Here is a 15,042-nt window from a genome sequence, read left to right as displayed (position 1 = left end):
GTATCAAACTCAAATGAATAGACGTTTTGTTTCTGGCTTCTTTGAGACCTATCATTTTCCCTTTACAGTCAACTGATATTGACAAGTGGCAGATAGCTACTCCAGGCCAGAATACATCCTCCTTAGCAGCAAGCGACATGACCACAGCCCCAATATGTCAATCCTGTGCCTGCAGCCTGTTCAATAAAGGACAGTGGACTTTAGAATCCAGCTGTGAATTTCTGGGTTACCTCTCCTAAGTTCCCAAAATGGCTTAGTGCTTCACAACAGCTATGCTTCTTTGGTTTGGGCCCAAAGCAATCCTCCTAATTGGATTTACTGACAGGACTGTTGTCTGCCTTAGAGGCAGCAGAAGACTTTGACTATGTCTTAGGTAAAAGCAGGGTTTGACCACATGGCCTGTGGTTGAATTGGGTCCCAAAGTTCTAAAACATTTCTCCTCGAATTATTGTGCAGTAACTCTATGGGGCAGTTCTACTCTGTCCTATAGGGTTGCTGTGAGTCAGAATTGACTCGACGGCAGTGGGTTTGGTTCTTTTTTTTTTTTTAATCTTTTCAGTTACTATGACTTAAGCAAAAGTATAAATATCAGCTGTAACCAATAAAAATGCCCTGACAATTCAGCTTTCTCTAAGGTCTAGCCAAGGCCTCACTGAGAGTTAGGCTTGGCACCCTTCCCAGAAGGACAACAGACTGGCTTTATCCGTACATCAAGGAAGGAGCCATTCCTGAGGCAAGTATTCTGACTTGTTCCTGCTCTGTCCTTGGCTGTTTAAATCTGGGAAATCTTATCATGAGCATATTGGGAAATCTCAGCTCCCGAACGTATACTCAGAGTGAGGCTGAGGAAATGATCCCTTTTAGAGTTGTAAATGTTTGTGGAAATAGCTCCTTACAAGCACTCATATAGAGTCACACATCCCAGCCTGTACCAAATGCTTTTGGCAACCAAGAAAGCTATTGCTTTGGAGGCGGGGTGGGAAAGAGATGAAGAGGAGAGGAGAAAAAGTGTGAAACAATTTAGACTGCAAAGCTGGCCCAAGTGCCAGAGAGGAGAAAAGAATGGTTTGGATGAATCTAGCAGCTCAACTTGCAAGTTATTTTTGCCTAATTTTGTTTAATTGGTTTGGGGGAGGGACAGTGTCACAACAGAATTTTTTCAAATATGATTTGGCACTTTCTAGCTATGTGATTTAGACATATGATGGAGCCCTCTATAAGCATCAGTTTCCTCATTTATAAATGGAGATTATGGTATCTACCTCACAAGCTCATTGTGAAGATTAAATAACTTTCCCTTCTCCTATCTATAGTACAAAGTCTGCTCCTCATTATCCCGTTATTGTTAGCTGCCCTTGAGTTGGCCCCTGACTTGTGGTGACCCTATGCACAATGGAAGAAATGCTGCCCGGTCCTGCACTATCTTCATGATCAATTGTGAATCACACTGTTGTGATCCAGAGGATTTTCACTGGCTGATTTTCAGAAGTAGATCACCAGGCCATTTTTCCTAGTCCAGCTTAGTCTGGAAGCTCCTCAGAAATCTGTCCAGCATCATAGCAAAATGCAATCCTCCACTGACACTGTGGTTGTGGCTATGCATGAGGTGCATTGGTTGGGAGTTGAACCCATGTCTCCTGCATGGAAGATAAGAGTTCTACCACTGAACCACCAATGCTTCCCCACTCCACTATTGTAAATACATTCTTATATATAATACATTTTCAGAGAAACTAAAAGGTAGAGAAATTCACAATGTCCAGGCTCAAACCAGGGTCGGTATCAGAAATCAGTAGAGACATTAGAGATCAATTGTTGATCAGAACTCAGGACCATGAGATTGCCAGTATACTAAAGCAGTATTGTGGTAGGCAGAATAATGCACTCCCCCTCATCTGAGAAGCTGGATTATATGAGAAGTCTCATTAACAACCTGCAATATGCAAATGACACAGCCTTGCTTGAGAAAGCAAAAAGGACTTAAAGCACTTACTGATGAAGATCAAAGACAATAGCCTTCAGTATGGATTAAACCTCAACATACAGAAAAGAAAAATCCTTACAACTGGACCAGTAAGCAACATCATGATAAACAGAGAAAAGATTGAAGGTAACAAGGATTTCATTTTACTTGGATCCACAATCAACGCCCATGGAAACAGCAGTCAAGAAATCAAACAATGTATTGCATTGGGCAAATCTGCTGCAAAAGACCTCTTTAAAGTATTCAAAAACAAAGATATTGCCTTGAGGATTAAGGTGTGCCTGACCCAAGCCATGGTATTTTCCATTGCCTCATTTGCATGCGAAAGCTAGACAATGAATAAGGAAGACTGAAGAAGATTTGATGCCTTTGAATTATGGTGTTGGTGAAGAATATTGAATATTTAAACATGGACTGCCAGAAGCACAAACAAATATGCCTTGGAAGAAGTACAACCAGAATGTTCCTTAGTAGCAAGAATGGTGAGACTTCATCTCATGTACTTTGGACATGTTATCAGGAGGGAACATTCCCTAGAGAAGGACACCAAGTAGAGGGTCAGCAAAAGGGAGGAAGACCCTCAATGAGATAGATTGACATAATGGCTGTAACACTGGGCTCAAACATAGCAACAATTGTGAGGATGGTGCAGGACCAGGCAGTGTTTCATTCTGTTGTACATAGCGTTGCTATATAAACCCACCTACCCAAAGAATTCCACATCCTAATCCCCAGAACCTGTGAAGATATTACAAAACATGGCAAAAGCAACTTTGCACACGTGATTAAATTAAGGATCTTGAGATGAGGAGATTATCCTGAATTAACTGGGTGGGCCCAATCTAATCACAAGGATCCTTATAAGAGGGAGGCAAGAAGGCCAAAAGCTGAAGGAGGCAATGTGACAACGGAAACAGAGGTTTAAGTGATGCATTTTGAAGATTGCTAGGACCCAAGGAATGTAGGCTCTAGAACCTGGAAAGACAAGGAAACAGATTCTCCCCTAGAGCCACCAGAAAGGAAAGACCCTATAGATGCCTTGATTTTAGCCCCCATGAAACACATTTTGGACTTCTGACCTACAGAAATTTAAGATAATTTGTGTTGTTTTAAGCCACTATATTTATATTTAAGCCACTAATACAGATTTTGCTACTTGGAAGGGGGTACTGCTGTAATAAATACCTAAAAATGTGCAAATGGCTTTGGGATTGAGCAATGGGCAAAGGCTGGAAAAATTTTGAGAAGCATGATAAAAAAAAAAAGCCTAGATTGCCCTGGACAGACTGTTAGTAGAAACAATGGATGTTAACAACTCTGCTAGTAAAGACTCAGAAGAAAGTAGGGAGCATGGTAGAGAAAACATATATTGTCTTAGAGAATATCTAAGAATAGACTATTGACAGAAACATAGACGTTAAATGTACTGCCGATGAGAACTTAGGTGGAAACCAGGAACGTGTTACAGGAATCTGAAGGAAATAGGACTGACCTGAGTTTTCTCTTTGGTTCTTAGCTTCTTAATAGGACCCATTGTTCAGTTTCTCTATAGAAAACAGACCAAAGACCTGGAACATGTTTACAGTAGACAGATCCTCTGAGATAGACCAGGCTGTAGAGTATGGTATCAGCATCATTCATCCATCCAGGTAAAGATTTTGAAGTGAGATAGGACAAGATATTGAAGTCAGATAGGACAGGGATCATATTCTTTGTAATTGCATTGCAAAGACAAGGTCTGTACTCAAGAAAAATTCTGATCAAATCTCTTTAGAGTAAATTCTGTGTCAGGATGACCAGTGTGTGACAGAGTTTCCCAAGCCCAGGAGATTCTTCTCTATACATTTCTAAGCTCAACACAACAAACCCCAAGGGACAAAATAACTAAATTACTTGGGTTGTCCGTTGCGAACCATCTTCATGGAGGGTACAAGATAGAAACTATTTGGCCAGTTGACAGTTTTTCCATGTCAAGGAGTTGTATTGCTTGAAAAAAAAAAATCAGATGAGATGCTAGAGAAAAGCACACCGTTATCCAACAATGGCTCCTTACCTGGACACATAGCAATGAACCTCAAAGTACTAAGAATTCATTTTTAGGTCTTGGGATTAGGAAATATAACTAGGGTCTGCAACAGGGCATGGAAATGACTCTGGGCAGACTAAATTGAATTAAGTTTCCATAATCAATCCTAAAAGGAATCTGTGGGCATATATGGTTGAAAAATACTGTATTTTCCATCTTCATTTTAGAAATTAACAACACACCTTAGTACATCAAGAGTTCTGAGAATTCCTGCAATTTAAAAAGCCTGTTTAAGGGTGTTAAACTCAGCAATTTTTGTTTGTTTGTTTTATTAGAACACCCCACACTTTGGGAAATATTAGCCCTGTGGTTAGATACTGACTTTAAAGACCTCAGTTCTGCCACCAGCCCAGCTTGTAATTTAACCTGAGGAACCCAAAGAGCCTCAGAATTAAGATGGCCCCCAGGAAATAATTCCTGATTAAGGGTTTCAGAACAATTTGTTCTTCTCTTGATCAGTGCTAACTTTATACAGTGTCAGGTCAGCTGCCAAGATGGGTTTATTTCAGGATCATCAAGAAAGGGCTACCTTTGTCCATAAGAATTTACACTAGAGTCATGGAGGGAAGATTTGTATGGTTCTTTGAAAGAGTGAGGCAATTAGATAGTGGCTTTTGAGAGCTGAGTTGTTTTCCACATGGCTACTCTACTCACGCAATTCACTGAATGTGCTGAGGATAGGCATTTTCCTTGAGAATTCCCTGAGGAGCAGGGCAATGACCTTCCACTTAATCTCCTTCACAGTTGAGTGGCCTTTGAAGGGCAAGATCATAAGGGAAGTGTTACACCCATCATGGGGGCAGATGGCTGCTACTTGCTAATTGTCAATTTCTCCAGGGATTAGCTCCTATATTACTCTAGTTTAAGTACAAAATAAGGGAGAGAAATAGACTTTTTCTCCCTCCAAGTTTTACAGCTCAATTTTTATGTCCTATCTAAGTCTTAGGGGAAAATTTGTCTGAATATTGCTATAATAGAGGTACACACACACACACAAAACCCACAACCTGTATATATTTCTATTATAGTTCTTGTATGATGTATTTTATTACAAAACATTGCCTATGTCTTATTTACTACTTTATGCTCAGCACCTGGCATAGATAGGACACTTACCACATGGTTTGTGAATGAATGTGGGGCAGTTTGTGGCAGAGTGAGTTTGTTCTGAGAGTCAAATGATGCTGAGTGAGTCTCAGTGAGGTTGGGATATGAGGGAGGCTAAGAGCCATAATCTATTGAATGGATTTGTTATGCTGTGTTAGAGTTGAGAAGGTGGTCCACTACAGACTTCTTCAGAGAAAGTCCCGTATTACTAACATGCATAAGCTCCTAATACAAAGCAAATGTGTCCTTTTTCTTCCACTGAAACATTTTAAACATACATAAAAATGCAAAATAATAATAACACCCATATCCCCCACTCCTATAATTTACTATTATCATTTTGTTTTATTTGCTTCTTGTCTGTTTTTAGGCAATATAGTATTAAAGATAAGCTAATTTAAAAAAAAATTTTTTTTTTAAATTTTAAAGTTTCCTTTAAGGACCATCCCTAGTTTCATTACTCTCTACATCAGATGCTTGTATAATAGATTTGATACTTTTATTTATATCACCATAAACAATGGATATTGTTTTATGTGTATATGATTTTTTATATTTATATAATTGACATCATACTTTTTACTCCATATCTTTTCACTCACCATTATTTTTTATATATGCCTAAGGTGATAAAGGAAACCCTGGTGGCACAGTGGTTAAGTGCTATAGCTGCTAATCAAAAGGTCAGCAGTTGGAATCCACCAGCCGCTCCTTGGGAACTCTATAGGGCAGTTCTACTCTTTCCTATAGGATCGCTATGAGTCAGAATCGACTCGATGGCAATGGGTTTTGGTTTTAAGGTGATAAATACAGATCTAATCCATTCCTTCTAACTGCTATAGTATTCTATCTTAAAACTACACCAAATATAATTTTTATATTCCCCTCTTGAGAGACAGCTGAGATGTTTTCACACTTACTGCTATTACAAAGAGTGCTGGAATGGGCTTCTGGTTCTGGCAAAGATAGAGTAGCCCCATTACCATGTTCTTCCTCTTACAAATAAAAAATTCTGGATATAACCCAACACAAAATCATAGGAAGACGCTGAAAGGCAGAAAGAAGAAGATGGAATGCCTGAGGACCTTGAGCCTTGAGGAACAACATAGCAGTGAGTTCCCAGAATTTTCTTCTTGCCTCCCCTATATGCCAGACAGTAACTTCTAACCTGGGATTACCAACAGGCACAGACAGAAATAAAGGTCCAAGTGGAAGCCTACTCTACCCTAGCTCGGCAGAAGTAGGTGGTATTCAGCCACCTCACCTCGCCCCCACCAGCCCGCCTGGGATGGTGTTGGCAGGGTTGAGCAGGAGGGAGCTGATTTTCTATCCTTCCAACTGGCAGAAGGAGGAAAGGCTCAGATTCCCTGCTAGGGTAGTGTCAGTGGGGCCCATCAGGGACATGAGCCTCCACCCCTTCCTGACATCAACAAGATGGTGTGGAGGGAATAAGACAGGGCTAGTAGGCACTCCAATTTCCAACCCACCCTTGCACCAGCAGGGCCCAGTGGGGAGCTGAGGCTCCACTCCCACTAGGCAACAATGAGACTAAACTAAGGGGTGCAGGACAGGGCAAGTCAGAAGCCTGCTTTTCACCTTCCTGAGTCAGCTTGGCCCATAGAGGAGCTGAGCTTCCACCCCCACCTGGCAGCAGCAAGGCAGAACAAGGCTGTGCAAGGTGGTGAGTCAGTCCTTCGTTTTCTGCCCTCTCCTTGGTGTCAGCCGGGCCCAGTAGGGTACTGAGCTTACACATCTACTCAGTATGAGTTAGTGCCCCACATTCATTGGGGAAGAGTCAGTGAGGCCAAGCAGAGAACTGAACTTCTACCCCACTATCTGCAATTGGTTGGTATGATTTAGACTTCACTTTTGTCAGGGTAGTGTTATCAGGCCCAGAAGGAAGCTAAACATCTGCACTTATTTGTGCAGTATACCTAAATGTGGTGACTGCGTGTTTAAAAAAAAAAAAAGGTTAGTATGCAGGGTCTCACAGAATTAAAAAAAAATTCAGGATACAATTGAAAATCACTCATTATAGCAAGAACTAGGAAAACCACAACTTGCCTAAGAAAAGATAATTAACAGATGCCAACAATGAGATGACTCAGATGTTGGAATTATCTGAGAAGAATTTTAAAGCAACAATAATAAAAATGCTTCAACAAGCAATAACAACCACTCTTAAAACAAATAAAAAAATAAAATATCTCTGCAAAGAAGCATAAAATATAAAGATGCACCAAAGAGATATTAGAACTTAAATATACAATAACTAAAACAAACAAAAAACAACTTCCTGGATAGGTTCAATAGTAGAACAGAGATGACAGAGGAAAGAACCAATGAACTCGAAGATGGATGAATAAGATGAATAGTACAAATAGACTGTGCTATGAGTTGAAATCGACTTGATGGCAATTTTTTTTATGTTTATATATATATGTATGTGTGTTTTATTAATGGATATTTGTGCTGTTTCTTTTCATTTTGAGTCATGCCATAACAGCAAATGAAAGTCCCAAAAGCTTGACTCCATCCACATTATTAGGATCGACTCTACTTTGAGGAGACAGTTCTTCCCTGGTTATATTTTGAGTGCCTTCCAACCTGAGGGGCTCATCTTCCGGCACAATATCAATGTTCTGCTGTTATTTATAAGGTTTTCACTGGCCAGTTTTTTCAGAAGTAGACTGCCAGGTCCTTCTTCTTAGTCTGTTTTAGTCTGGAAGCTCTGCTGAAACCTGTCCACCAAGGGTAATCCAGCTGGTATTTGAAATATGGTGGCAAAGCTTCCAGTATCACAGCAACATGCAAACCACCACAGTATGACAAACTGACAGACACATGGCAATCTGTCACAACTCAAAATGAGGAGAAATAGCTGCAAACATTCATTAATAATCAAAACGTGGAATGTAAGAAGTATGAATCTAGGAAAATTGGAAGTTGTCAAAAATGAAATGCATAAACACTGATACCCCAGGCACTAGTGGGCTGAAATGGACTGACATTGGCCATTTTGAATCAGACAATCACATGGTCTGCTATACTGAGAAGGACAACCTGAAGAGGAATGGCATTGCATTCATTGTCCGAAAGAACATTTCAAGATTTATTCTGAAGTGCAGTGCTGTCATCCATACACCTACAAAGAAGACCAGTTAATACAACTATTATTCAAATTTATGTACCAACCACTAATGCCAAAGGCAAGGAAACTGAAGATTTTTAGCAACTTCTGCAGTCTGAAATTGATCAGACATGCAATCAAGATGCATTGATAATTACTGGCAATTGGAATGCGAAAGTTGGAAACAAAGAAGGATTGGTAGTTGGAAAATATGGCCCTGATGATGGAAACAACGCCAGAGATTGCATGATAGAATTTTGCAAGATCGACTTATTCTTTGCAAATACCTAATTTCAACAACATAAATGGTGACTATACCCATGGACTTCACTGGATGGGAAACATGGAAATCAAATTGACTACATCTGTGGAAAGAGATGATGGAGAAGCTCACTATCATTAGTCAGAACAAGGCCAGGGGCCAACTGTGGAACAGACCATCAATTGCTCATATGTAAGTTCACGTTGAAGCTGAAGAAAATTAAAACAAGTCCACGAGAGCCAAAGTACAACCTTGAGTATATCCCACCTGAATTTGGAGACCATCTCAAGAATAGATTTGACACATTGAACACTAATCACTGAAGACTAGATGAGTTGTGGGATGACATCAAGGACCTCATACGTGAAGAGAGCAATAGGTCATTAAAAAGACAGGAAAGAAAGAAAAGACCAAAGTGGATGTCAGAAGGGACTTTGAAAGCTGTGCTTGAAAGTAAAGTAGCTAAAGTGAAAGAAAGAAATGATGAAGTAAAAAAGCAGAAGAGAAGATTTCAAGGGCACCTCGAGAAAACAAAGTATTATATTGAAATGTGCAAAGACCCAGAGTTAGAAAACCAAAAGGGAAGAACATGCTCGGTATTTCTCAAGCTGAAAGAACTGAAGGAGAAATTCAAGCCTCGAGTTGTAATACTGAAGGATTTTACAGGAAAAATATTGAATGACACAGGAAGCACCAAAAGAAGATGGAAGGAATGCACAGTCACTGTACCAAAAATAATTGGTCAACATTCAACCATTCTAGGAGGTAGCATATGATCAAGAACTGATGGTACTGAAGGAAGAAATCCAATCTTCACTGAAGGTACTGGCCAAAAACAAGGCACCAGGAATTGACAGAATACCAATTGAGATGTTTCAAAAAACAGATGTATTGCTGGAAGTGATCACTCATCTATGCCAAGAAATTTGGAAGACAGCTACCTAACCAACCAACTGGAAGAGATCCATATTTGTACTCATTCCAAAGAAAAGTGATTCAACAGAATATGGAAATTATCGATCAATATCACTGGTATCACACACAAGTAATATTTTGCTTATAAATAAGTCAAAGTGGAATACTATAGAGTGTGACCCAAAAGAAGGCAAGAAAAGGGAACAATGGATCAAGAAACAGAAGGAACAAACAGAAACAAATAATAAAATGGTACAGTTAAGCCCAGAATATCAATAGTTACCTTAAATGTAAAAGGTCTAAGTATATCATTTAAAAAGATTTTCATCACCCCAGAAAGAAACACTGTACCTATTAGAAGCCACACTGCCCGCCCCAGCCCTAGGCAACCACTAATCTACCTTCTGTTCTGTATTTGTCTATTATGAACATTTCACATAAATGGAATCATACAATATGTGGTCCTTTGTGCTGGCTTCTTTCACTTAGCATAAGGTTTTCAAGGTTCATTCATGTTGCAGCATGCCCGCTAATTTTTTAAGCTGTCCTTTATGAACACATAACATGGCGTTAGGATCCATGGAACATTGGTGAGTAGTTTATTTTGTTTGCTCTTCAAAACAATCTTTAGAGGTAAATAAGATTATCTGTATTATAGATGAGGAAAATGAGAATCAGAAAGGTTAAATAATTTTCCCAGTGTCTCACAGCTGGTAAATGGATGAGCCAGAAATTAAACCCAGGTCTGTTGCCAAATCCCATATTCTGTCCACTATATCATGCCTCCCTAATGCCATGCCACTGTCCAAGACAGGGTGAATCTGTTCCAGAAGACAATTTGGCGTCTGTTGGATAACCAGTGATGATTATTTTTTTGGCCATATCAATAATATTTGAGGGTCCTATTGGTCTCAACTTGAACAGAATCTTTTGATACTAGGCAAGACCCTGAAAGCAAGTCTTGCAGAAACGGGTCTCTGTCATCTTTCATTTTTGACCAATTTTGCTGCATGTAACAGATTTGGTCAATATTCTTTTCCTATCCTCAACAAAGGAGTTAAGAGTCCTCAAACCTTTGAGATTTTGGATGAAAGGAATCTAAATTTATTTTATACTGTAATCAAAGTAATTTATCTATGTTTTCTTGTTTAATCAGTGTAAGTGGAAAACATTGTTTGCTACAGATAGCTGTAATTACTTCTGAGAGAAACTTGCATGTTTCAGGAAAATTTGGTATTTCATCCTGTGGATTCTTTCTATAGGCTCTTTAAAAAAATATTTTTCTTTAGTGGTGAAAAGAGCATTTAAAAATTTTTTTTCTCAGAGACTGGAGAACAGAAAATTTGTTGAGCAAATAATGTGCAGCAGGGAAAAGCAGCTTAGGTAGCCAGATTTTCAGCGGATAATTTGATATTCTTAGATTGTCAGATATTGTAAGCCATCCAGGTAATTTGCTACTTTAAACCAAAACACAATTCCCTCCCCAAGCCCCCACAACTTATTTTTGTTGTTTGAAATGTTGCCTAACAATGATTTCTCCCTTCAACTCACCATTCTGCACCATCTGTTAGGAGAGTGCCTATTTTGAAAGCAGTGTCTCATACACACTATCACTCTTACAGCTCCTGGAGGAGCCTGGCTGTTCAGAGAAGGAACCCTGGGATTGAAAAGGGAAAGGAGAAAAGATGGAACTAGAGCTTCTTCCTTATTATATTTCTATTTGATTTCTCTTCCCTGGCAGGATTACTGCCCTACAGTGGTCCATTTTTTGAAGGGTAAGAGTAATGCCAAATTGAAAATGGGTTAGAGTGCAGTCAAAGCTAGACCTAAATCAAGCAGAGAGTTTTAGGGTCAAGCACCAATGAGGAATATATTTTTAACTCAGTAGAGTTAATAACAGAGGTGTTATCATGAGTAAGAATCCAGGTTAGCAATAACAGTAGAATAGTACTGAAAAATGAGATATAGCAGGTCTAACGTTATTGGGCCTGATGGACTACTGCTGGCACAGACCTCCTTTCAAAATCCTGGAAGCACCCCTTCTAGGCTCAACTGTTGTTTGTCTTTAAGCATCACCCAGAGCTCAGCATTATTAAGTGACTGGGGAGAGAAATGAAAATGAGATAGTCAGTAGTCTTGAATGCAGCCTACACAGTGAGTGTGATTGGCGACTGTTAGGGAAACAGTCTTACCTTCTTACCCTCCTAACCTCAAAAAATCTCTTTATGGACACTTACTGGGTAAAACACCAATTACTGATGGATGACAAGCCTTGGGTTATGTTGATGCCAATGAATAAAGATTTAAGGGAGGAATAGAAAAACAATAGAAAGAATCATCAAAACCAAAAGTTGGTTCTTTGAAAGTATCAACAGAATCGACAAACCACTGGCCAAATTGACAAAACAGGAGAGCCTGCAAATAACCCAAATAAGAAATGAAGTGGGAGACATTACAACAGACCCAGCTGAAATAAAAAGGATCATAACAGAGTATTATGAAAAACTACACTCCAACAAATTTGAAAACCTAGAGGAAAGGGACAAATTTCTAGAAACACACTACCTACCCAAACTAACATAAAGTGATGTTGAAAATCTGAACAGATGCATAACAAAAGAAGAGATTGAAAAGGTAATAAAAAAAAAAAAACTCCCAACAACAACAAAAAGCCATGGCCCAGATGGCTGGAGAATTCTACCAAACATTCAGAGAGGAGCTTACGCCAGTACTACTCAAACTATTTCAGAACATAGAAAAGGGAAAAGGAAGCAATACTTCTGAATTCATTCTATGAAGCCAGCATAACCCAATATCAAAACCAGGCAAGGACACCACAAAAAAAAAAAAGAAAATTTCAGACCAATATCTCTCATGAATATAGATGCAAAAATTCTCAACAAAATTCTAGCCAGTGGAACTCAACATCGTATCAAAAAAATAATACACCACAACCAAGTAGGATTCATACCAGGTATGCAAGGATGGTTCAACATTAGAAAATTAATCAACGTAATCCACCATATAAATAAAAGGAAAGAATCACATGATCATCTCAATCGACACAAAAAAGGCAATCAACAAAGTCAAACACCCATTTCTGATAAAAACTCTCAATGAAATAGGTATAAAAGGGAAATTTCTCAACAATAAGGGCATCTATGCAAAACCAATGGCCAGCATTATTCTTAACAGAGGGAGGCTGAAAACATTCCCCTTGAGAATAGGAACAAGACAAGGATGCCCTTTATCACCACTCCTATTTAACATTATGCTGGAAGTCCTAGCTAGAGCAATAGGCAAGAAATTGAAATAAAGGGCATCAAAATTGGTAATGAAGAAGTTAAACTGTCCCTATTTGTAGATGATATGATACTATACACAGAAAACCCAAAAGGCTCCATGAGAAAACTACTGGAATTAATAGAAAGATACATCAGAGTAGCAGGATACAAGATAAACATACAAAAATCAATTGGATTCCTATACACCAATAGAGAAAACGATGAAAAGGAAATCGAGAAAACAATACCATTTAGCCCCTAAAAAAAAATAAAATACTTTGGAATAAATCTAAGCAGGGATGTATAAGAGCTATACAAAGAAAACTACAAAATACTACTGCAAGAAACCAAGAGATCTACGTAAATGGAAAAACATACCAAGCTCATGGATATGAAGACACAACAGTGTGAAAATGGCAATTCTACCCAAAGTGATTTACAAATACAATGCAATACCATCCGAATACCAACAACATTCTTTAAAGACATGGAAAAACTTATCATTAACTTTATGTGGAAATGGAAGAAGCCCAGGATAAATAAAGCACTATTGAAGAAGAAGAATAAAGTAAGGGGACTTGCAGTACCTGACCTCAGAACATACTATACAGCTACAGTAGTCAAAACAGCCTGGTACTGGTACTGGTACAACGACAGATACATTGACCAATGGAACAGAATTGAGAACCTAAATGTAAATCCATCCACCTGTGATCAACTGGTCTTCAGCAAGGGCCCAAAGTCCACCAAATGGGAAAAAGACAGTCTTTTTAACAAATGGTGCTAGCAAAACTGGATGTCTATCTGCAAAAAAACAAAACAGGACCTATACCTCACACCATATACAAAAAACTCATTCAAAATTAATCGAAGACCTAAACATAAAACCAAAAACTATGACATTCATAGAAGAAAAAATAGGATCAGTGCTAGAGGCCCTAACACATGGCAATTAACAGGATACAAACCACAACAAACAATACAGAAACTCCAGAAAATAAGCTAGATAACTAGGATCTTCCAAAAATTAAACACTTATGCTTATCAAAAGACTTCACCAAAAGAATAAAAAGAGAACCTAGAGACTGGGAAAAAATTTTTGGCTATTACGAATCAGATAAAGGTCTAATCTCTAAAATCTACAAGAAAACCCAACACCTCTATAAGAAAAAGACAAATAATCCAATTAAAAAGTGAGCAAAGGAAATGAACAGACACTTCACCAAAGAAGACATTCAAGTAGCCAACAGACACATTAGGATAATGCTGACGATGTCTAGCCATCAGAGAAATGAAAATCAAAACCGCAATGAGATACCATCTCACTCCAGCATTACTGGCAGAAATCAATAAAACAGAAAATAACAAATGCTGGAGAGGATGCAGGGAGATTGGAATTCTTATGCACTGCTGGTGGGAATGCAAAATGATACAACCATTTTGGAAAATGATATGGCACTTCCTTAGAAAGCTAGAAATAGAAATACCATATGACCCAGCAATCCTACTCCTAGGAATATAAAAAAAAAAAAGGAATATATCCTAGAGAAATGAGTCATCACATGAATAGACATATGCACACCCATGTTCACTGCAGCATTGTTCACAATAGCAAAAAAATGGAAACAACCTAGATGCCCATCAACAGATGAATGGATAAACAAACTGTGGTGCATAGACACACTGAAGTATTACACAACAATAAAGAACAATGATGAATCTATGAAGCATCTCCTAACCTGGATGAATCTGGAGGGCATTATGCTGAGTAAAAGAAGTCAATCACAAAAGGACAAATATTGTATGAGACCACTAGTGTAAAAACTCATGAAAATGTTTACATACAAAAAGAAACAGTCTTTGATGGTTATGAGGGAGGGGAGGAGTGGGGATGTAAAAACACTAAATAGACAATAGATAAGTGGTAACTTTGGTGAAGGGTAAGACAGTACACAGTACTGGGGAAGCCAGCACAACTTATACAAGGCAAGGTCATGGAAGCTCCATAGATAAACCCAAACACCCTAAGGAACCGAATTGCTGGGCTGAGGGCTGTGGCGGCCATGGTCTCAGGGAACATCTAGCTCAACTGTCAGAACATAGTTTATAAAGAAAATGTTTTACATTCTGCTTTGGTGAGCAGCGTCTGGGGTCTTAAAAGCCTGTGAGCAGCCATCTAGGATATTCCTCTGGTCTCACCCCTTCAGGAGCAAGGAAGAATGCAGAAAACTAGAGACACGAGGGAAAGATTAGTTCAAAGGACTAATGGACCAC

At 38.8% G+C, this 15,042-nt stretch overlaps 1 long non-coding RNA gene across 1 annotated transcript in view; it reads left to right on the top strand.

Moving 5' to 3' along the window:
* The window catches only part of LOC126069211 (uncharacterized), a 166,423-nt gene that overhangs the window by 125,028 nt on the left and 26,353 nt on the right, over nucleotides 1-15,042 (top strand). The gene's annotated exons all lie outside the window — the stretch shown is intronic.

Source organism: Elephas maximus, chromosome X, assembly GCF_024166365.1.
Source record: "Elephas maximus indicus isolate mEleMax1 chromosome X, mEleMax1 primary haplotype, whole genome shotgun sequence".
Classification (NCBI taxonomy): Eukaryota; Metazoa; Chordata; class Mammalia; order Proboscidea; family Elephantidae; genus Elephas; species Elephas maximus.
Note: the sequence above shows the minus strand (reverse complement) of the source record. Positions and strands in the feature narration are given on the sequence as shown.